Source organism: Mus caroli, unplaced genomic scaffold (genome assembly GCF_978045245.1).
Source record: "Mus caroli unplaced genomic scaffold, Mus_caroli_1 scaffold_1, whole genome shotgun sequence".
NCBI classification, from domain to species: domain Eukaryota; kingdom Metazoa; phylum Chordata; class Mammalia; order Rodentia; family Muridae; genus Mus; species Mus caroli.
This window is the reverse complement of record NW_028227256.1, coordinates 42,965,701-42,989,408: the sequence shown is the minus strand read 5'-3', so window position 1 is coordinate 42,989,408 and position 23,708 is coordinate 42,965,701. Positions and strand designations below refer to the sequence as shown.

The following is a 23,708-nucleotide window of genomic DNA, read 5'->3' as shown; positions in this document are numbered from 1 at the left end:
ACATTCTTGTTGTATAACCATAGTTTGTTTGTCAAGGTTTTTTTCTCTACTGATCAATCTGTGAATATATCCAAAGTTCGACAAAAAGTCAAGTTCACCTTGAAGGTTAGTATATTTATCAAGCATTATAAAGATCTACTACATGAGTAAGTAATATACCAATTTCCTAGTATATTTTACCATGATTAAGAAATAAATTTAGGGGACTATAGAGATGATTCAGCAGTTTGGAACACTCGCTGTTCTTGCAGAGGAGTCTGATTCACTTTCCAGCAGTCACATGCATGACACAGATCCACCTTGGTCTTCAGGCCTCTGGGAGCACATACACTCATGTGGAACACACACTGACACAGGAATAAAAATACATACAAATTTTAAAAATAAATAAATTTCGTCTAAGATAGTAGATAAGACCAAAAACTAAACTAAGATGCCCAAAGAAAATAAAGAAAAAACCCTGAGTTTCACCTTTTTCCATAAATTATTCTTACTTCAAAGCATTACAACTTCATCCAGGGTGCCTTCTTTCTTCCCTTTGATCCACCCTTCAGAATAATCCTTACTATCAGAATATTTCTCTTGTGCAAGACGGTAGCTAAAGAATAGAGTAGAAATGCTTGAGTCTTGTGACAGCACGTGCATATTTTACCTGACAGGTATGAACTGTTCATCTTCCCCATACTTTAAAAATTAAAAAGTATAAATTCTTCTTTGTATGTAGACTTGCTCACACTTTCCAGATCTACAAGGGAGCACATATTTTTTTTCTGAAGAGTAGACAAATGGGATATCAAAGCACAGGTGAATTCTTTTATCCCTGTCCTTGTGCAAGCTGGCATAGATTTTCTATTTGAACATTTTCCTTATTGAATTTTACTACATGAAAAGTGCACCGTCATGTTCTTAAAATAACTATATCCAAACTATCTTAGGTGGTTGCTGTCCTTACTACATGTATATGTGAAATTTTGTAGAACTAATTTTCAAAGCCCTAAAATAAATAACATAAGGCATGTTGTGGTTTAGATTAGACTTACAAGGTTTTTTTGTATTATATTCTAGAAAGAAAATTTTGCCATGATAGAGTTAAGATTTTATTTAGCATTATGTATTTATCAACTGAATGCAAATTTTCTCACTTAATTCTAAGGTATTTAGGTAAAAGGTATTTGGGATAGTAGAGCAGAAAAAGATAATATTTGAATATCAGTTATTTGTTTGTACCTAATTCATTTAATTCCCACCATAAGTTAGTGAAAAATATATCCTCCATATTGCACAGGTGGGAAAGACTGACCTGTAGAATAAATATTGTATGAGTACATAGTTGGCAAAATGCAGAACAGGCTCACAAACCATTTGTCTACTTTCCTCTCTACCACTCAAAGTCCTATGAGAGCTTTCCTAGTGGGAATTGTTCTAGGGGGACCTATTTATATCAACTGCATCTTACCCTGGAAATGGGCAGAATTCTGTCAACTAGCTGAATGTGAGTATCTCTAACTGGGTTTCCAGGGGATTAGTTTGTCCTATATCTGTGACTGTCTTGCCTGTTAACATTGTCAGGATTTGTGCTTGTGCAGTACTCCAAGTATGTTAAGCCTTTCCCATCATCTGTGTGAGTGGTAGGGATCACTGTGTGCAAATTTAGGCCTTCCCATTTGCTAGTGTTGTATTCTTGGGCCTCAACTTCTGTTTTCCATTTGCACAATGGAATGCTGACATCTGTCTCACAGGGCATCAACACTTTTAGTCCAGTCGCTTTAAATGTTCCTTAAACTCTTAAGGTAGAATTGAGGATATTCTTTGTTACAACACAATCTATTGTTCTCTGCTTTGTTCTCATATAATTTTCCATATTTGAAAACAGATAAAGGGATATTGGCTTATACATCTAGCACAGACAATAGGCCATACTCTCTAGAGTGAGTTGGATTACAGCTCATTGAGGACAGAAGGCAGAAGTGTTGTATTATCCAAAACAGATGACCCTATATCCCCAGGCAGAGCATTGTGCAATATCATTGGCAAGATGACATTTTCAAATAGATAATTAAAGAAATAAAGACTTGATCTTGGGGGCTGCTCACACTTTAGTGTGGTTGTGGTATTCTGCATTTTTTTTTTCGAGACAGGGTTTCTCTGTATAGCCCTGGCTGTTCTGGAACTCACTCTGTAGACCAGGCTGGCCTCAACTCAGAAATTCGCCTGAGTCTGCCTCCTAAGTGCTGAGATTAAAGGTGTGCACCATCACACCAGCTAGTCTTCTGGCATTCTTAAAAGAATTCACACTATAGAGAGTCTGAGGCCCTCAAGATAATGCCTGGGGAATTCACACTCAGTGAGGCTGAGGTCCCCTAGAGATGGATCTGTTTTGAGAGTTGGGTGAACCTCTGATTTCTTTTGTGCCTCAAAGCTCATTCATTGACATGAATGTCCTACTTACACACAATCCCATATCTCAAAGGATGTCAGTTAATAAAAGTCAACTTTCTCAACAGCAGAAGGAATTTACAGGAGCTGCTAGAATTAATCAACCTTAGTCTTTCCATAAATGTGAACAGATAATCAAAGATGATCAGAAATCTGAGAAGAGGAAGGGGCCAGATAGCAGCAGTAGATGCTTAACGAAAGCAACAGACCAAAGAAGACAGATAACTCATGGAAGAAAATATATTTTCTTTTTTAAAAGAAAGTATAGTTATTGTATTCAGAGATCAAAGAAGAAATGTTATCTATAATTTAAGCAAAAGCCTTTATACAAAAAGACCCAGAATTTTAATAAGATAAATATACTGAAGACATTATAAAATAAAACAGCATGTATAGGAAATAATATAAATAAAATAAGTTAAATCATTGTATAAGTTGATAAAGCCTGAGAGCTGTGGACAAAGGATGCAGGAGGGTTCCTCCAGCTTTGCTGTGAGACACAGTCTTGCTATATAGCTCAGACTGGGGTAGCAGTCACTGTATGGTTCAGACTGTCCTCCTGTTAACAAGCCTCCTACCTTTGTGTTCAGATTGTTAGCATCACAGGTATGTGCTACCATGTATAATTCTTACATCTTGAATTTATTGAGAGAAAACCAAGATACTGTATGGACTTATGAAAAAATAAAGGACATTTAGGCTCATTATTTGAGATTATGAAAGGTAATAAACCACAAAAATATAATGAGAAAACCTGGAAAAAGAGGTAGCAAAGGGCCAGCGATGAGGTACTTATCTGGGGTAGTGAGCCACTGAGAGGAAGTTTGCCTTAGGTCTTTACATGAAACAGAAATAGAGATTCTGGGGCTTAATGACTACGACAACGTACATTGTCTGTTTAGAACCATTCTGTTCTAATCTAGCAATCTAGCAGGGCTTCTTCAAAGTGTATTACTATGATTCATTAAATATATGCAGGTGATGATTTTTGCTTTCTTTTGTGAAAATAGAAAATGTATTTGCTCAGAGAGGTGTGAGTATGAAATCCCATCCTCGTTGGGGATCTGTTGTCATTTGATAGCTGCTGGGAGAATGAGAGTCTATTTTTTTAAATGATGATTCCCTAGTAGGTCAAGAGTAGTTGGGCAACACAAATTAGAATTGATGGGTTTAATAAAAAGAGAGTAGAAGATGGTTAAGGAGGTGAGTCGGGGTGTATCTTTGAGGAGCTAGGGGAAAGGAGATGAATATGATCAAAATACACTGAAATTTTCAAAGAGTTAATGAAAGTATCATTTTTAAAATAAGTAAATTATCACATATTTGCTTAAAGAGGACAGAAAAAGGTTTTGATAACAGAATTATATGCAAGTTATTTGAAACATTATATAAGGGTCTTAGTTTGTTAGAAATTAAGATATACTCTTTCACCATGTGCAGACGCTCTGACTGTGATTTGTATCTAGTGCTTATTTTTTTATTCTTCTCAGTTCCAGTCATTTTGTATTTGATTTCTCCTTTCCCTAGAAGTATCTTATCTATATTCTTCAATATTTTACATTTATCAAAACTTTTGAGCTTTTGATTTTTTAACAAATAAATGCTTATTTTAAAACAAGTATACTTAAAAATGGTTTTATGTAATATAAATTCAAAACAGAAAGTAGGTAAATCATTTTATGTAGTGTGCTCAGTTCAGAATGATGAGTCATGTTTAGTAACACACTGGAGGTATTTTAAGCTTAATTTTGGAGAAATTAGTAAACAAATAGACATAAACTTATCATTTGACACTTGTTGTATGGAACTCATAGCTTTCACATAATGATTCAAGACTGATGCTGTTTTTATTAGCATGAGAAAAGCTTACCCTCCAAACATTGGAGACAAACACACTAAAGATGGGGCAACTCCTGGAAGACCTCACACTACCGAATTGCTGTCAGACACTGGCTACTTTAAGAAAAGAGGAGAGTCAAGGAGGAGAGAGGAGAAAAAGAGACGGGGTGGGGAGGGAAAGGGAGGAAGAGGAGGGGAAGGAGAGAAGAGGATAAGAGAGTAGGAAAAGGGGGGAGGAGAGGGGAGGGGAGGAGAGGGGAGGGGAGGAAAGGAGTTTTCTTTGATATGCTATCCTCCCAATTTATTAAAAGTAGCAATAGAATTAAAAATAGCATTAGTACTACAAAACTAGTCTACCCCCGAGTGTTTAAGGCTATATTTATACTTTAGACAAAGAATTTAGATCTTTCAACTTTTTAAATGATTTCAGTTAGATGTTTCTTTTTCCTTTCCTTTCCTTTTTTCCTTTTTTCTTTTTTTCTTTTTTGGAACCTGACATCTATTGCTCTTTTCATGTATTTTATATTTTTTGTTAATACCTAATAGTTACTAATTATAGACCATTTCTACTCACGAATCATATATGTAACTATAGTTGGAAAGCATTGACCCCTGAAGACAATCTGTGCTCTGGCAAAAGGCAAACATCACATGGTGAAGTTAATGGACTGATAAGGGAGGAGATCTTGTGAAACACCATGTTTTCAACATAGAAATACAGAGTTCACTGGAAAATTTGAAGCTGAGATAAAGCATACCTAAGGCAGAGCCCTTCTAACACACACACACTTCATACCCTCCACATCACTAGCAGTAGGTAGCTAATAATGGGCAAATTATTCTTATTCCTAGTTTGCATCCATAGAAAAGGAGATTTCTAGAAAGTAGATATGCTCCTAATTTTAAAAACAAAACAAAACAGGCATTGTCAATACCAGATTCACACATTACTACCTGCAAGAAATGTTCTGACGAATGTTGGTTTACTGGCACCCTGCATCTTGCTTGAAAGATTTGTGAAAAGCCATACCTTCCCATTTAGCCACAGTTTATTTCATTAAAAATCATTGGAAGTAAACCCACAACCATTTATGTGTATGTTATTTGGGGTATTTGGGCAATGATCTCCACAAAGAAGTCATTGGAAGAGTTCCTAGCTATTCTTGAAATTCTGCAGAGCCAAGTGTCTCTCTAGAGAAACTGTGCCATGTGTATTTCTATGTCTTTTCTTTCAAAAAAAAAATAGAGAGCTTCTTATTTTAAAAATATTTAGTATCATTATTTTTCATTTTATTTCGCTTTACCAAATCTAAGGCCTCACACATGTGAGCACTCAGCTACAGCCTAAAGTCCTCCTTCTCTATCTTAGTCAACACTGTATTTTATCAATTGATGGGTTCTCATTCAAATGTGAACTTTTTAAATAAATAGTAACTTTAAGCATCTCCTTGTCTCCGTCTCTTTCTGCCTCTCTTGTCTTTATCTCTATGTCTCTGCCTCTCTGTCTCTGCCTCTCTGTCTCTGTCTCTCTCCTCTGTCTCTGTCTCTCTGTCTCTCTCTGTCTCTCTGTCTCTGTCTCTCTCTGTCTCTGTCTCTCTCTGTCTCTGTCTCTGTCTCTGTCTCTGTCTCTGTCTCTGTCTCTCTCTCTCTCTCTCTCTCTCTCTCTCTCTCTCTCTCTGAAATGGAATCTCACTGTGAAGCCCTGACTGGACTGGAAGTTCCTTTGTTAAACAAGCTGGCCTGGAACTCACAGAGATCTGCCTGCCTCTATCTCCCGAGAAGTGGGATTAAAGGCATGCTCCGGCACACCCAGCTGTTTTTCTCAAATGCTCATGCACTTTTCTGTGGGCTTGCTTATCATCATCTGGCTGGCTTGTAAAAAGATCTATGCTGGGGCAGGTTGACATCTGCCAGCTGTATGCACTATGACTGGCTTCTTTAAGACATTTAAACTTTGATTTTGAGACTTGTGTGGTCTGTAAAGAGGCTTTGCCTAATGGAGCTTCTTTTTAAAGGCCCAGAAGTTTGATGGATGTGGTGCTGGGTGATAACCAGAATATATTATAACGTGTATGGAATTGTCAAAGAATAAAAAAAAAAAATTCTAAAGTCCAGAATTTCCCCTGATGCTCTGTAGTTTTATTTATGCTACTTAATCTATCTAGAATTCAGCTATGCCATATATAAAATAAAGCCTGGTTTCAGTTAGTTGTCTATGTTTGAATTCTTGGTGGCTTAAAATACTATAGGAATAATCAAAAGACTAGAGCTTAGATTCAAACTTCCTGGTCTGAATTCTGACTCTGATGCTTAACAACAGGGCAAACTTGATTTCCCATAGACAAAATGAGCATACTAGAAATGATTTCCTGGAGGCCTTGTTCAGGACTTACATGCTAACATATATGAAGGGCTCAAACAAATACACAGCATGTGATGAGAGTTTACTGAAAAGTCACTAATTGAATATGCATCTCACATAGGAAATGGCTTCTTGGCTTTAATCTCCTATACTTAGTAGGATCAAAAAGTTTGAAGTTCAGGAAAAATTCTAACTTCATAATATGTGCAGACAACTTCTTTTTATTTTTCAAGGTATTTCTTAGTCTTCTAATTTATATATATATGTATATATATATATATATATATATATACATATATAAATGTTTCTTTCATTTGCCATTTTGTAAATTGCTAGAAAGCTAATTGATCTTGTTATTTGGCTGGCCTAACAGAATAGCTCTGTGGTGGTTTGAATGATGTGTCTTCCATATAGGGCATTGGAATCCTCAGTTGAAGGCTGTTTGGGGAGGATTAGGAGAAGTGGCCTTCCTGGAGGAGGTATGCCAGTATGGGTGGGTGGACTTTGACTCCTTGCCATTTTGAGTTCTCAAGATCTGCCTCCCACTCGTGGGTCACTCTGACAGCTCTCAGCAGCTCCACCCCAGACGCCTGCTTCCATGCACCTAACCCTCTAGAAAGCCCAACCTAACACTCTCTTTTAGGAGTTGTCTTGGTCATGGTACTTTGTCAAAGCAATAGAAAGTAAATACTATAAGATCTTACCAGAAAAAAACTGATTTTTTCGTGTTCTTTCCATCAAGTACGACAAAATACTACTTTTAAGTTATTCAATTTCTTGTATTATTTAATAAACATTTAGGCTTGTATTCACTTAGAAACTTTTAAGTGCGTGAGAGCTGAGTGATGTAAAGTATATTCATGCTGCCATCACCAGTCATTTTCCAAAGCACTCTCACCTGCCCTGAATGCTACTTGCCTGTATCTATTAAATAATAACAGCACAAATTCCCAAAACCTAGATCATGGTAATGATCAATGTAGTTTCTGCCTCAGTGAGTTTGGCATTATTGGTACTTGGAGGAGTGGATCTATACAGAATTTGTCTTTTCTATAACCTGCTTCTTTATTCGGCACATCTTCCCAGGTCCATCGATATTCTAGCATCTGTCAGAATGTTCCTGCCTTTTAAGGTTGGATAATACCACTCTGGTATTCATTCCCTGTTTTGTCCTCATCAATGAACACTTGGGCTATTTCCATCTGCTATCAATGTGGGTGTAAGGTTAAGCAGGAGCTGCTGCCCCTGTTTATACCCAGGAGTGGGATTGTCAAGCCAAGTAACTGTCCCCTGTTGGGTTTTGTTTTTGTTTTTGTTTTTTGTTTTGTTTTGTTTATTTTACTGTGACTACGTTGTTTTACAGTTCCCAGAGCAGTGCAAACATGTTCCAACTTTCTTGCCTTCTGTCTCTGTTTTTTTCTAAAATTTATTGTTGTGAATATAGATAAGGAGAGAACTGTCACCACTCATGTGTGAGAGTTAGAGGACAACTTTGTAACATGTGTTCTTTCTCTCACCTTATGCATGCGTCAGGAATTGATTTCAAGCCCTCGGGCTTGTACAGTAAGTGGCTTGCCTCCACTGCAGAGCCATCTTGGAGCCTCCCTCTTTCTGTCTTTGGAAAATGGTTACCCCAGTGAGTGTGAAAAAAATACCAAATATTCTAGATCAAATTTTAAGGAGAAAACAGAGAAGCATCAGAGGAGAAAAAAAGTTTAGCAGTGCACTTTTAGCTCCCAGGAGTCATAGGAATGGTTGGAATACTGACTTTTAGAAATAATGTTTTCCTATTAACCCACATGAGATACAACGAGTGAACAGAAACCCTGTGGCTTTTTCACTAGAGTGGGGCCGGCAGCCAATGTACAAAATATTCATCCAGCTGTTGCTAAACGAGTCCAGAGAAACTTCAGGAGATTGTTCATAACATGCATATTTAGTTTGCTATGAACCTACTGACTTAAGAAAAACCCAACGTCTAATGTGCTTGCAGTCTGTAGAAGTAGAGTACAGACAGACATGTGTTTGTGGGTGTTCTGAACTAATCCGGACCTCAGCAAGTTTGTGAAATAACTCCAGTTTTCTTCCCTTGCTGTTTGATCTTATGTCCAACCCATGCCCACTTCAACTTCAGGATTGCAGCCTGGAGTTTCATTTCCTGCCCAGATGCTCACACTCTTGTTCCAACTACCACTAAACTGAACCATTGCCTTAAATGCCAAGCCATAAGAGGCTGACTTGATTTTGTACTTGCCAGTCACAAAAAAGGACATCAATATACTCCCCTTGACCACAGAACACACTTCTCAGCACTTTCTATTTAGGGTTCTTCTTTATAGCTTAAATCTTGAAAGCGAGTCTTGATCACTGTTTATGACTACTTTTTATGACCACTTCTTACCCAACCGGCAGTACGGAGCAGTATTTCATCCTTGCCCAATCCCCCTAAAGCATTACGCATATTGGATACAAGGAATCACTCTGTTTTCAGAGTAAAGTAGCCAATTTAACTTTTGAAAAAAATAATTAGGCTACTATTCAAAAGACATAGTAAGGAGACTTTAAATCATAAGAAGAATACAAGAATAAAAATCTGGTGGATAAATTTGACAAGGCATGGTATGATGGTATACACCTATTATCCCAGTAGTCAGAGGGTAGAGGCAGGTGGAGCTCTGTGAGTTCCAGGCCAGCCAGGGTTATATAGTAAGACTTTCTTTTAAAAACAAAACAAAACAAACAACATACAAAAATACCCATTAATTTATCATACACAAAAATAAAAATGTTCTGAAGAGATTGTACTCACGATTATAACTCTGTGAATATGTTAAAGCCACTACACTTCAAATGGGTGGAGTCTATATATAGTATGTGAATTATATCTCAAGAAAGATGGTTTGAAGTCATAAATACTTCAGTACAACAAATGGGCATGCAGAGCTGTAGTGAGTTAGAATTCAGTGTAGTACCTGGCCGGTGGTCTGAGTGGCGACTTTGGAGTGTGTAGTCTTTATGGCCTTATTTGATTGTCACAGAAATCTTCTTAGGAAGGAAACACTACTGTCAGTATCTTTCATCAGCTGCTCACATAATAGGGATAGGGTTGGAGTCTGAGCCTAGGTATTGCTCACATAGTAGGTATGGGGTTCAAGTCTGAGCCCAGGTATTGCTCACTTAGTAGAGTTGGAGTTGGTGTGTGAGCCTAGATATTGCTCACTTAGGAGGAATGTGGTTGGTTCTTGAGTCTAGGTATCTGCCACCAGGGCTCTGCTTCTGAACCACAGAGCAAATCTGAACATCCCAAACTATAACAGCTACTCACTAAAAACAGCCATGACCCTGAGGGTGTGTTGTGTCACAGACAGACACAGGTTCTTTTATCTGGTAGTGGCTTTGTTTTATTCAGTTGGATCCACAAATCAGTTGGATCCAGAAAATGCTACCTAAGTATAATAGACCTTCTCTGCAAAGAACACTGATCTGATGAGGCAGTTTGAATACATTGTAAGCTATCCAGAGCAGGGTGGGTGAGATGCCTCAGCAGGTAAAAACATTCAATTCTCAAGCCCAAAGACCTACAGTTAGTCCCTAGAACCATTTTGGTAGAAGGAAGGACCTATTTTTGAAAATTATGCTCTGACCCTCACATATGTATCATGGCAAAAAAAAAAAAAAAGCCATGCAAACAAAGTAAACAATTGTACATGGTAAAAATAAATCATCCAGAGCTAAAGCAGATATTCCGTAACTGTCAGTATCCAGTCTTTGAAATTGCAACAACATCATTATTGACTACATCCACCAATGGGAGGGGAATAAAAGGTATTATGTTTCAGGAGAACACAGTCTCCCATTGTTCTATAGTGAGCTCAGCTCACCATTTCGGGAGATAGGAAGCAAAGTTTGTTTCTGGTAGGAAATATTGTTCTAAACAGCAACAGAAACAACTACATAGGCAAATTTTATCTGTGAGAACATGTTTGAGATTAAGATTTAGGATAGTTTCTTTCCTTTCTCTTTTACAGAGCTCAAAGGTAGGTGGAGTTTCTACCCCTTACCTTCAAGGTCCCATCCATAGGGTATACCTCTAAGAGATGTTTCGACGTTTCAAAGATAAAGTAATGCAATGCAGTGGTCAGTGTAAACTTAATGATGTAGGGATTTAAGGAGAACGAAGCATTTTAGCTCTCTGCTTGTTTTAGCTGAGTGGCTTATAGCACATTTTTTTGGTATCTCAAGTTGAATTTCCAACACCTTTGAGTTTGAATTAATTGTTATTGTTTAGATCTCAGATAATAAACTGTTGCAAGGATGCCTAAAGATGAGAACAATAGAATCCTAACATTCTAGGTACTTCCAGCCCAGCAGACAAGACAAGCATGCCAGTAACTCCAAAGCCAGTTTTACCAGGAAAGGCGGGCAGACAGTTATTTCCTGAACATACACTCTGAGCATTAACCTCCTGGGGCTTCAGTTAAGTAGAAGAAAAGAGGAACAAATAAAACACCGGCTACAGGGACTGTTGGTTTTTCAGAAAATGGCTTTATGAAAAGTGTAGGATTGAATAAGTCTTAGAGAATAGACAGTGTGTAAGAACTTGCTTCTGTCAAACCCCTTAGGAGAAAGAGGGAGACCAGCAAAGAAAAAGATCCTATGGCACTGGCAGGAACTGGGCAAAGCTAGAAGGCAAGGTACACGGTAGAGTGGTAAACAGGGGAACCTCTTATATTCTGGTTTTCTGGTAGATTTATTCAATGGGCCAAGTTCCATATCAATTGAATTATAACACACCAATTCATACGTTGAGGTGAATTCCAACCCCATTTAGATGTGACCAAATTTAGAAATGGTGTTGTTGCCGATGTCTGCAGTTAATATGAGGTCATCCTGGACCACAGTGGGCTTCTAATGCAATGCTACTGGCAATTTCATACTTTAAAAAAAAAAAAAAACTGGAGAGTTTGACAAAGATATAGAAGACTGATAAATGAAGATGAAGGCGGAGAATAGGATGATACAGCCCCTGCCAAAGAATACTCCAGGTTCCCAGAAAAACCTGGCCACCCTAAAGAAAGTGTTGAGGTGTGCTTGCTTATGTGCTGATGCATCAGTCTTGGGTTTCCACCCACCAGGACTGAGAGACAATACATTTCTGTTCTGAAAGGTAACAGAGGCTATGCACAGCAATGTTTGGAAACAGCAGGTTGCCTGTGCCAGTCCCAGGTGGTGCACATAAAAATCTTCCACCCACAGTAAGGACAGAGTGGCTTAGCTCGTACTTCGAATGAATGTATCCACACAAGCTGTTTAAAACCGTCTCATGGTCCAAATCCACTTCATTTCTCAAACAAAACAACTCTTTGGCTAGAGTACACTTTGGCATACCATATGTGGAATAAATCTTTGCCACCATCCTGGACAGCTTAACTCTTCTAAGTAAATCTAATAATTATTTCTATTTGCAATGATCATCCAGTCATGCAATGGAACCATCAAGAGTTTTTTTTTTATAAAAATAAAGCTGGGCAAAGTTGCCTATCACTATGGAAATAGGTAAGAAAACGATTGGACTTTCTGGAAATATATTGTTAATGTGATCATTTGATATTCAATGTTATTGTAAAAGAAAACCAGCCACCACATTATGAAGTAGCTTTTTTTGCATAACTGTTGCCATTTGAAGCTCAGCATTCGTGCCATGATTTATGGTCTGTCTGAGTCAAAGCTACAGCTGATCAGTTATTCTGGATCAGAACCATGAGTGGGTTGAATTTTAATGTTTGCTGAACTAAAAGGAAACAAAAAAAAAAAGAAAGAAAAGAAAAGAAAAAAAAGACTGTTCCTTAACTTATCCCAATAAGTACTAGGAATTTTTGTGTACACGCATAATAACATATCAGTCCACCTCGCATTGTTTAGAAACCAGACCAGCCTAACTGAAGGGAAAGTATTCACATGTAGCTGTTCAAACATGTTTTGGTTCTGCCACTTGAGGCAAGTCAATCAACTTATTAAGTCAGAAGCAATGCCCATCATATAAGGCTCTGAAATGTCTAGGTGAGGCAGCAGATGGAAAGGTATTCAGTGGTTCTTTACCTGTAATTTAAATCCACTTCTTCTGTGCACAGTTGTTAATGGGGAACACTAACTGACTGTGTGGTAATGAGAGATCCAAATACCAATAGATCCAGGGACTTTGGGTTTGTCACATACATCACTATGAAGGAAGTGTATGCTACCATGAATGAATGCAAGACCACACAATGTGGATGGAAGAGTTGTGGAACCTAAGAGAGCTGTGTCAAGAGAAGATTCTCAGAGACCAGGTGCCCACTTAACTGTGAAAAAGATCTTTGTTGGTAGTATTAAAGAAGATACTGAAAAACCTCACCTACGAGATTGAAGAGATAGCAACTATGACTAACAGAGGCAGTAGAAAAAAGAGGGACTTTGCTTTTGTCACCTTTGATGACCATGACTCTGTGGATAAGATTGTTATTCAGAAATACCATACTGTGAATGGCCACAACTGTGAAGTAAGAAAGGCTCTGTCGAAGCAAGAGATGGTTAGTGCTTCATCAAGCCAGAGAGGTCGCAATGATTCTAGAAACTTTGGTGGTGGTCGTAGAGGCAGTTTTGGTGGCAATGACAATTTTGGTCGACGAGGGAACTTCAGTGGTTGTGGTGGCTTTGGTGACAGCTGTGGTGGTGGTGGATATGGTGGCAATGGGGATGCCTATCATGGATTTGGCAATGACGAAAACAATTTTGAGGTTGTGGAAGCAACAATGACTTTGGCAATTACAACAATCAGTCTTCCAATTTTTGACCAATGAAGGGAGGAAACTTTGGAGGCAGGTGCTCTGGCCCTTATGGTGGTGGAGGCCAGAACTTTGCTAAACCACGGAACCAAGGTGGCTATGGAGGTTCCAGCAGCAGCAGTAGCTATGGCAGTGGCAGGAGGTTCTAATAACAGCCAGGAAGCAAAGCTTAGCAGGAGAGGAGAGCCAGAGAAGTGATAGGGAAGCTACAGGTTACAACAGATTTGTGAAATCAGCCAAGCACAGTGGTGGCAGGGTCTAGCAGCTACAAAGAAGACATGTTTTAGACAATACTCATGTGTGTGGGCAAAAACTCCAGGGCTGCGTTTGTGACTAATTGTATAACAGGTTATTTTAGTTTCTGTTCTGGGGAAAGTGTAAAGCATTCCAACGAAAGGCTTTACTGTAGACCTTTGTCACACACGCTGTTGATTGTTAAATGAAATGGTCTGATCATGACAGTGAATAAATGTGTCTTTTTAAAAAAAAAAAAAAAGAATACTGCTGAAGTGTGTGAGGAGAGCTACAATAAACAACAGAGGGTTTAGGTGGCAAGAACAAATCCGAGCTGAAATGGGAAGGAACCACAGCTTTCTGCTTCTGCTTCAGCTCCAGCTTCTGAGAAGGCATCAGCTCCAAGTGAGTGCTGTAGAGAAGACACAGTCACTGGACTGTGTAGATGGCTACAAGACAGTCTAATTCTCCAAAGCTTAGTCTTCAAACAACTTAAATTTTCTCAGGCATCAGAAGAGTTCAGTGCCGATGGAGAACATGGGGATTAACATGTTATGATTGGCACAAAGAGTCCCTTTTTCTAAATCAATGCTTGTTAAGTGAAACGAAGAATATCGTGAAGAGAATTGTTCTTCTTTATGTACACTTAAGATTTTTTTTCTAAACCTCTGAAGACTCACTCTCTTTAAAAACACATTGGCCAAACCTTTATACTGTCATGTCCAGGTAAGGAAGAAGCCAGGCCACAGATGCCCGTGCACACTTTCTGCCTCCTTCTGCTTTATTCTCTATAAGGTAGAATCTGTACTCATCTATAGTGTGTGTGTGTGTGTGTGTGTGTGTGTGTGTGTGTGTGTGTGTGTTAAAGGGATTCTACTTCATAATTATATCTTATTTTTCAAAAATATAATGTAGCTTTACAGAATTAATGTATGTAACCGAATTAAGTAAAAGCATGAAGAGAATCAATAATACCATATTGATTGTCTTATAGTTTGTGTGAAGTCAGATTCTGTGAAAGAAAAGCAATAAAAAACTGTATATAACAAATCATCTGCATCGTATATATTCCTGCCAAAAACATGCAAGTTTTAAAAATGTAAAGTACACATTTTAACTTTAATATTTACTAGATCAAAAAGTAAATCAACACAAATACAAACAAATAACATTAAACATAATGAAATTGGGGTAAATCTATAAAGGAATTTAGTATAATTCTGGGAGATTAAAATAGAAAGCCTGTTCTAATAAATGGTATAAAGTTATAAAAAGATGGGAGCTGATGTGCCCTGCAGAATCTTTGGACATCCCTGACCTCAGAGTCATTAGTACAGGAATGGAGGAGGACCAGATGATCTGCTTGAAGTCTATAGTAAATGACTGGTACTGTAAGTAGCTCTGTACCTCTGCCTCAAACATCTAAGGCAAATCCTTAGCTAGCATCTATTTTAAAACTTAACAATATCTGTGGAAAGCAAAGATTTGAAGCCTCATATTGCCTGGGATAAAATATGAAAGGCATTGCTCTGCTTGTAGAACAATATGTAAATCTTCAAGACTAGGTTGTGGAAAAGTAAAGTATTAACTGGTAGGAATGGAGCCTGCAGAGGAGAGAGAAAGGACATGAATACTCAGATATCAACAATGCAGTCATCCACTTGTTTACTCAACAAGGACCCACGGAATACAGGGGCTAGCCTAGGCTTTTGGAGGGGGGCAATGTAAGGAAAATTCAGATGAAACTTTTCAGCTTCGAATAGCTTACATTGTCATTGATAATAAAGTTCAAAAAGTTACCCCAGAAACTAGCAGAACAAAAAATGAAGGTTTAAACTTACATTTAAATGGAACTAGTAATTTAACTAGTAGTGTAACTAGTACATTTAAATGTAACTCACAATGTTAGACAGATGATATCTAAAGCAGATAAGTCAAAAGACAGACAATTATAATATCTAGAATCAGCTAGGTAGGTAGTCACCAAAAGTAAAAAAAAAAAAAAAAAAAAAAAAAAAGTTGAAATACTTTACTTTTAGAATGAAGGATTGAAGGTGAGAAGGGCAGTTGTTGTCCTTGCTTTGTGTAAACCTGTTATGCATTATTAAATGGTATGACTATTATACTAATCAGAATATAAACAAATAGTAAGTGACTCCTAAGAACAGTTGCAATCATAGACAAAGAAAATTTATTTATCAATGTTAGAGGACTAGATATGAAATGATTAGAAACAGATATTTTCTACACTTCACTAATTATTCAAAAACAGATACAGTTTCAATACCTTCTCCTGTCTGTAGTTAATGGTGAGATCAAATAAATAATAAGTTAGTGAAGGCCGATGCTTAGGAAATAAAGAAGGAAATGCATTGAGCGTTTTGAAGAGGTTGAGTATAGTTCTGTGCTCCGCCTGTAGTGTCTGCTCAGGTGTAGCTCACATGGACTCGCTGAATGATGATTTTGTGCAAAGTACTTTGTGTGTGGCAAGTCACTTATCCTGCTCAACAACCTTATGCAATTGTCATTAATCTTCACGTTGGTCAGAAGAGGGAACTGAAGGTTAGATACATAGCAAGGCTTCCTAAATGCAGTCTAGTGTTAAACAGAAAGCCAAATTTCAACCTAAATGTTTCTGACTTCAAACATGTGTCCTTTTCCTAATGCCCTAGTTTGCCCAATGCATGCTTTCTTAGAGAAAGACTACACATTAGTACATCCATGTCCGAAGTTTCCTATTGCTATTTAATGTGCCATCAAATTGCTGAAGTTCCATGCTTCTCTAAGCTAACACATTAGCTAGTTTCACAAGAATGTCAGCACCAAATTTATGATAAAAATGCATGCCTATTCATTTTTCAATATGAAATGAAAAAAACTTTGTAAATTTTTATTAATTTCATTTAGACTTGATGATAATATTATTTCAACTGTACTATGCTAAAATTAAGTAAATATCATGATACATTTAAATTACTCCTCAAAATTTATCCCCAAACAATAATTTTGTCCATCTGTTTACCACTTTTATGTACATGTATTTTACTTGTGTTCTATTATCTTTGAGAATTAGATGACAGACTTCCTTTCCCCAATATCTAACAATAGCAAAACACTTTGGTCTTGCACCAAGATTTTGGAAAAACAAAAAAGTAACCTAGTTTTGAATTTGCAACCAGTATCTTACAAGGAAGAAGGTGTGGTTAATCTTGGTTGTAATGACTTGGTCTGGAATCAAAGTGAAGACAAGCTTCTGGGACATCTTTGGGAGATTTTCTCTTAATATATATATATACTTTTTTGGTTTTTTGAGACAGGGTTTCTCTATGTATCCCTGGCTGTCCTGGAACTCACTCTGTAGACCAGGCTGGCCTCGAACTCAGAAATCCGCCTGCCTCTGCCTCTCCAGTGCTGAGATTAAAGGCGTGTGCCACCATGCCCGGCTTATTAATATTTTTATGTGATATATTCTGATCATGTTTTTTTGCTTTTTCAATTTCTTCTAGGTCCTCCCCACTTCCTTACACACCCAACTTCCTACTCTGTCTTTCCTCCCTCTCCTTAAAAAACAAAACAGGGAAACAACAATAGAATGAACAAAACAGAATAAAAATTAAAAAGAAAAAGATTACACAAGAAACACACATGTAGAGCCCCCCCAAAAAAAAACCCTACAAAACCACAAAATAAAAAACTATAATATCCACCAAACCTAGACACTATTGTGGATGCCAACAAGAGCTTGCTGACATGAGTCTGGTAAAGCTATCTCTTGAGAGGCTCTGCCAGTGCCTTACAAATACAGAAGTAAATCCTCACAGCCATCCATTGGGTGGAGCACAAGGGTCCCCAATGAAGGAGATAGAGAAAAGACCCAAGGAGCTGAAGGGGTTTGTAGCCCCATAGGAGGAACAACAATATGAAGTTACCAGTACCCCCAGAGCTCCCTGGGACTAAACCACCAATCAAAGAAAACACATGGTGAGACTCATGGCTCTAGCATGTAGCAGAGGATGGCCTAGTCGGTCCTCAATGGGAGGAGAGGCCCTCTGTCCTGTGAAGGTTCTATGCACCAGTGTAGGAATAGATAGATTGAATTGACTTTCACAATATGAAGTCACTGGTCAGCATGGAAAGAATTGTTTTTACCATGAAATTATGGGGTAAAGCCTGGATTCGAATGGCGTCAAAGCAAAGCACAACCAGTGATGGTCTGCAAAACTAGAGGGAAATAGCTAGAGAAGAAAATGGAGTCAGGAAGGTTTTGGATGAGATGCGACCTAATGAGTGTGCCGGTAAGCCATTAAGAAAGAAACCTTAAGTTAATAGTGCAGAGGATAAACAATAGTTGCAGAAGCAAGACCTTTGAGCAAAACTTAAGTAGCTTTTGTTATAAGCATAAATATTTTTCTGATGATAAAAAGTGGTATGTGGTTCAGAAACAGAGACAGGTAGCTATACCAGCTACCTGGGAAGTAGGGGTGGGAATTCAAGTCAGAGGTTCATAGAGATGAAGACATTCTTGCCCACTTTTCAGTGAAGCCCAGGCTTAAAAAAAAAAATCATTTATTTACATTCCAAATGTTGCTATTTCCTGGTCCCCCCTCCCAGAGTTCTTCACTCCATCCTCTCTCCCCCATGCCTCTGAGAGGGTTCTCACCCACCCCCTCACCCACTGCCAGCATTTCCCTTCCATAGGGCTTTAAGTCTCTACAGGATTAGGTGCATCCTTTCCTACTGAGGCCAAACAAGGCAGTCCTCTGCTACATATGTGCCAGAGACCACAGACCAGCCCTTGTAGGCTCTTTGGTTGGTAACTTAGTCTCTGGGAGCTCTGAGTTAGTTGATACTGTTGTAATACCTTTTGGGTTGCCATCCCCTTCAGCTTCTTCAGTCCTTCCCCTAACTCTTCCATAGGGGTCTCTGACCTCAGTCCAACGCTTGGCTGTTAAGTATCTGCATCTGTCTCAGTCTGCTGTTGGTAGAGCCCCTCAGAGGACAGCCATGCTCCTGTCTGTAAGCACAACATAGCACCAAAATTAGTTTCTGGGTTTGGTGCCTGCACATGGGATGGATCTCAAGTTAAGCCAGTCACTGGATGGTCTGTCCATCAGTCTCTGCTCCAGTTTTTTCTCTGCATTTTCTTTAGACAGGGACAATTCTGGGTCAAAAATTTTGAATATGCATGGGTAGCCCCATCTCTCCACTGGGGGCCCTGTCTATCTACTGGAGGTATAATGCTAACTAATATAGATACTGGGACACAACCTGAGTTTTTAGTAGAGATATTTTTCTACAACCAACCGAGGGGCGGAGGATGAAGAGGGTAGACTTACACCTGAGTATGGTGGATCTTGGACTACCTCCTCACTCCTGTGTAGAGTGATGACTTCAGAGGTAAGATTATTTACTCAGTGTCTGTCTCCACACTGTTACTGAACTTGGGGATCACAGACTGTACCACAGACCAGATTTGGCTACCAATAATCTTCAATAAAAGGAATGAGTTAGTAATGCACAGCTTTAAAGAAATGATTGAAAGTGGTCACAAAGGGAAGAGAGACAAAGATATCCAGTCACTCCCCAAAGTCAAACTTTGTCTTTGAGAGGTCCTAAAGTGAAATTAAACTTTAATAGAGGGTCAAGGATATGTTCACCTAAGCAGTCCCAGCCAAGGCTTGGTCCTGCCCACCATTGGACCATCATTGTTTAGACTTTAGTCTAATCCTGTATTATGTTTTGACAAGTTGATAAAACTTTTCAAAATCTCTTTCTAGAGATAAGACACTCTCTGCATGGTGCCTTTTTATTCTCTCAGCATGAGATTCCTGGAGAATTTCAACCTCCTTTGGGGTCTATTGTTTTAATAATCTGAGAGGTTGAAAGATACAAGAGTCTTTTTGGGTTGAGAATACCCAAGGTACAATCCACAAACCATATGAAGCTCAAGAAGAAGGAAGATCAAAATGTGGATGCTTCAGTGCTTCTTAAAGAGGAACAAAACGCTCACAGGAAGAAATATAGAGACAAAGTGTGGAGCAGAAACTGAAGAAACTGAAGAAACTGAAGAAAAGGCATCCAGAGACTGCCTCACCTGGGGATCGATCCCATACACAGTTGCCAAACCTGTATACTATTGAGGATTCAAGGAAGGGCTCGCTGATGGGAGCCTGATCTGGCTGTCTCCTTAAAAGGCTCTGTCAGACCCTGACAAATACAGAGGTGGATGCTCACAACCAACTATTGGACTGAGCGTGGGGCTCCCTGATGGAGGAGTTGGGAAAGGGTCTGAAGGAACTGAGGGGTTTTGTAGCCCATGGGATGGGGGGAGAGGTAGCAACAGTGTCAACCTGCCAGACACCCCAGAGCTCCTGGGGTCTGGACCACCAACCAAAGGAGGGACCCATGACTCAGGCTGTATATGTGGCAGAGGATGGCCTTGTTGGACATCAGTGGGAGGAAGTGCCCTTGGGCCTGAGGGGTTTCTAAGCTCCAGTGTAGGGGAATGCCACAGAGGGAAGGCAGGAGTGGGTAGGTGGGCAAGCACCTTCATAGAGACAGTGGGAGGGGGGTGGGATAGGGGTTTCCAGAGGGGAGACCTGGAAAGGGGATGACATTTGAAATGTAAATAAAGAAAATATCCAATAAAAGGGAAAAGAAAAAAGAAAAAAAAGGAGTCTTTTTGAATATCTTCTTTTTTGATAGGCTGGTCATTAACCACATAAGGTCAATGTGACTTATTGTTGCTTACGTTGCATCTCCAGAGCTTTAAACAATGTCTGGTGCATAAAATGATCCCAATGAATATGCTGGATGGACAAAAAGGAAAGAATAAAGAGCTTTAGTTGCTAGCCAGGGCCTGACAAGCAGCAGTGTGATATTGTTATGCCTAGGTCACAGGATCTCCAGAACTCTAAGAACTGGATAAACAGGCATAAACAGGGATTCTCTGACTTCGAGATGACAGAAGGGGGTGACAAGGGAATTTATCCTTCAAACACGTTCAGACAGCAGGGCAGAATTGCAACTGGGAGGAGGGACTCAAATTCTGACCTGGGAAGTAACTTTATGGCGCTATCAGGAACTAGTAGTGTGTTTTTAGTTGCCCTCTTCTCATAACTCAAACGTGGGGGTACTTGTTTTCTTCTCTTCTCCCAAGGACAGGAGCCACCTGCACTTGGAAGTGCTAGCCATCTATCCATCTATCAGGGAGTGTTGCCAACCTCAACGACATGGGGACTGAGGGTTGTTGCTGTTTGTCTATTCTCAAGCTGTGGGGAGGGGTCGTTAGGGAGTGCCACCCTGAAAATGAGGATAGCAATATTTCAGTGCCAGACCGGGCCCTCTCTGAAAAGCTGGGGGTGGGGGGGGGAGCTCTCACGAGTAGTGAGAAAGAGCAAGGGGAGGATGGGAAGCTCTGAGAGCATCGAGAAAGTGCGGAGGCAGGTTGCCTGCTCCCCTTCAATATGGCTACTATATAAAAGGAGACAGTGATGAGGTGGGAACTGGTAACCACACTCCATGAGTTGGGTCACATCCTTCCCCCCCCCACACACACACACAAAGATAACAATTTATCTCATGTTCCCTCAAGTTCTGGAAGATTTAATGTAAGGCATTGGCAGAAATAGGCCAGAGGTAAGTCCTAGAAACTCAAGAATCACCCTGGGTGAGGGAGGCTTCATAGGTGACAGAGGGACACTTCAGAGTTTGAATTATTTTGTTGCTTCTTCAGGGTCAGCACACTCAATGGTGAGAGTGACTCAGCTGTTTCTAGTTTCTGTGGGCCCTGCCTGCTCAGCTTCCTCACTGGTTTGCTTAGCTACACATTTGAGCTAATCTTCCTCATCTTTCCCATGATGTCAATCTCTACTCGTGACTTTGAAAAGATGCTTTTCAATAGTTTTCTGCCCTTCTAGATTGTTTTTCTTCTGCTCTATTAGAGACAGTCACACTATCTAATTTGGTCAACAGCTATCTTCCCCTTTTCTAAGAGCCCCCATCACCCTAAGAGGAAGCAGGCAGATATGGGGGTGCCATTCCCTTTCCTAGCTTCTGATACTCCAGTGCAATCTCCAATCTCTTTCTCTTACATTTTTATTTTATTTGAGACAACGTCTCACTATATGCCTTGGCAGACTGAAAATTCACTTTGTAAATCACACTGAATATGAACTTGTTAGAGATCTACCTGCATCTACCTCCTGAGTGTTGGGATTAAACGTCTGCACTACCATACCCCCAGCTCAATCTTTTTTCTTATTTCTATTGAAAATAAATTCTTCTCTCATACAATACACTTTGACCACATTATTCCCTCCCTCCACTCCTCCCAGTTCCCCATCCCCCCATACACACCTCCTCACTTACTGGATCTACTTCCCCTCCATTTCCCACTAGAAAAGAAGAAGCCTCCCCGAGAGACAGCAACAAAACACAGCAAAACAAAATACAATATGACAAGGCAAAAGCCTTCACAATGAAGCTAGACAAGGCAACCCAACAGAAGGAAAAGATCCCCCAAAGCACTCAAAAGAGTCACAGACATACCTGCTTACACAGTTAAGAGGTCCACACAAACACTAACAGCCACAACAAATACACAGAGAGCCTGGTGCAAACACGTGCTGGCCCCATGCCACTTCAGTGTCTGAACCCATGTGAGCCCCACTTAGTTGATTCAGTGGATCATGATCCCCCAGAGTCCTTGACTCCTTTGACTCCTACAATCATCCCTCCACCTTTTCAGTGGACTTCTGGGTTCCAAAGGGAGAGACCTGATGGAGACCTCCAATTTACACTCTCTGCATAATGTCTGGCTGTGGGTCTTTGCATTCACACCGAGCTGCTGCTGAAGGGAGCCTCTCTGATAACAACTAGATAAGGAACTGATTTACAGAATAGGAGATTATCATTAGGAATCATTTTATTGATTTTTTTTTTTTTTTTTTTTTTACAGAGACTTGAAGTTCTTGTCACATAGGTCTTTCATTTGCTTGGTTAGAGTTAGACCAAGATATATCATATTATTTGATGCTGTTATGAAAGGCGTTGTTTCCCTGATTTCTTTCTCAGTCTATTTGTTCTTTGTCTATTTGTTCTTTGTATATATGAGGTTTACTGATATTTTTATTTTTATTTTATATTTAATTAATCTTGTATTCAGGCACTTTGCTAAATGTGTTTACCAGTTGTAGGATTTCCCTGGTAGAATTTTTGGGGTGGCTAATATATACCACCATATCATTGGTGAATAATGATACTTTGACTTCTTGATTTCCAATTTGTATCCATTTGAAGTCCTTCAGTTGCTTTAACTGCTCTAGCTAAAACTTCAGGTACTATATTGAATAGGTATGGAGAGAGTGGGCAATCTTGACTTGCTCCTGATTTAGTGGAATTGCTTTGAGTTTTTCTCTATTTATATTGATGGTAGCTATCAGCTTGCTGTAAATTGCTTTTATTACACTTAGGTATGTTCCCTTAATCTCTCTAGGACTTCTGTCATGAAGTGGTGCTGGTTTTTCTGTCTACATTTAATGAGATAATCATGTCATTCTTTTCATTTAGTTTATTTACATGGTGGATTACATTTTTAAATTTATGTATATTGAACCATCCGTGTATTTCTGGTGTGTCTGAAGCCTATTTGATCATGCTTGATGATCTTTTTGATACATTCTTGGATTCAGTTTGAAGTATTTTGAGTATTTTTGTATGTATGCTCATAATGGAAATTTTTCTATAATTTTCTGTCTTCCTTCCTTACTTACTTTCTTTCTTTCCTTCTTCCTTCCTTTCTTTCTTTCTTTCTTTCTTCCTTCCTTTTTTCCTTCCTTCCTCCCTCCCTCTCTCTCTCTCTCTCTCTCTTTCTTTCTTTCTTTCTTTCTTTCTTTCCTTCCTTCCTTCCTTTTTTCCTTCCTTCCTTCCTCCCTTTCTTTCTTTCTTTCTTTCTTTCTTTCTTTCTTTCTTTCTTTCTTTCTTTCATTCTTTCTCTCTTTCTCTCTTTCTTT

The 23,708-nt window shown here is 39.1% G+C and overlaps 1 pseudogene; it reads left to right on the top strand.

Annotated features, from left to right (window-relative positions):
* Positions 1-12,775: 12,775 nt before the first annotated feature.
* Positions 12,776-13,610, top strand: LOC110302659 (heterogeneous nuclear ribonucleoprotein A1 pseudogene; annotated as a pseudogene).
* The last annotated feature ends 10,098 nt before the right edge of the window (positions 13,611-23,708 follow it).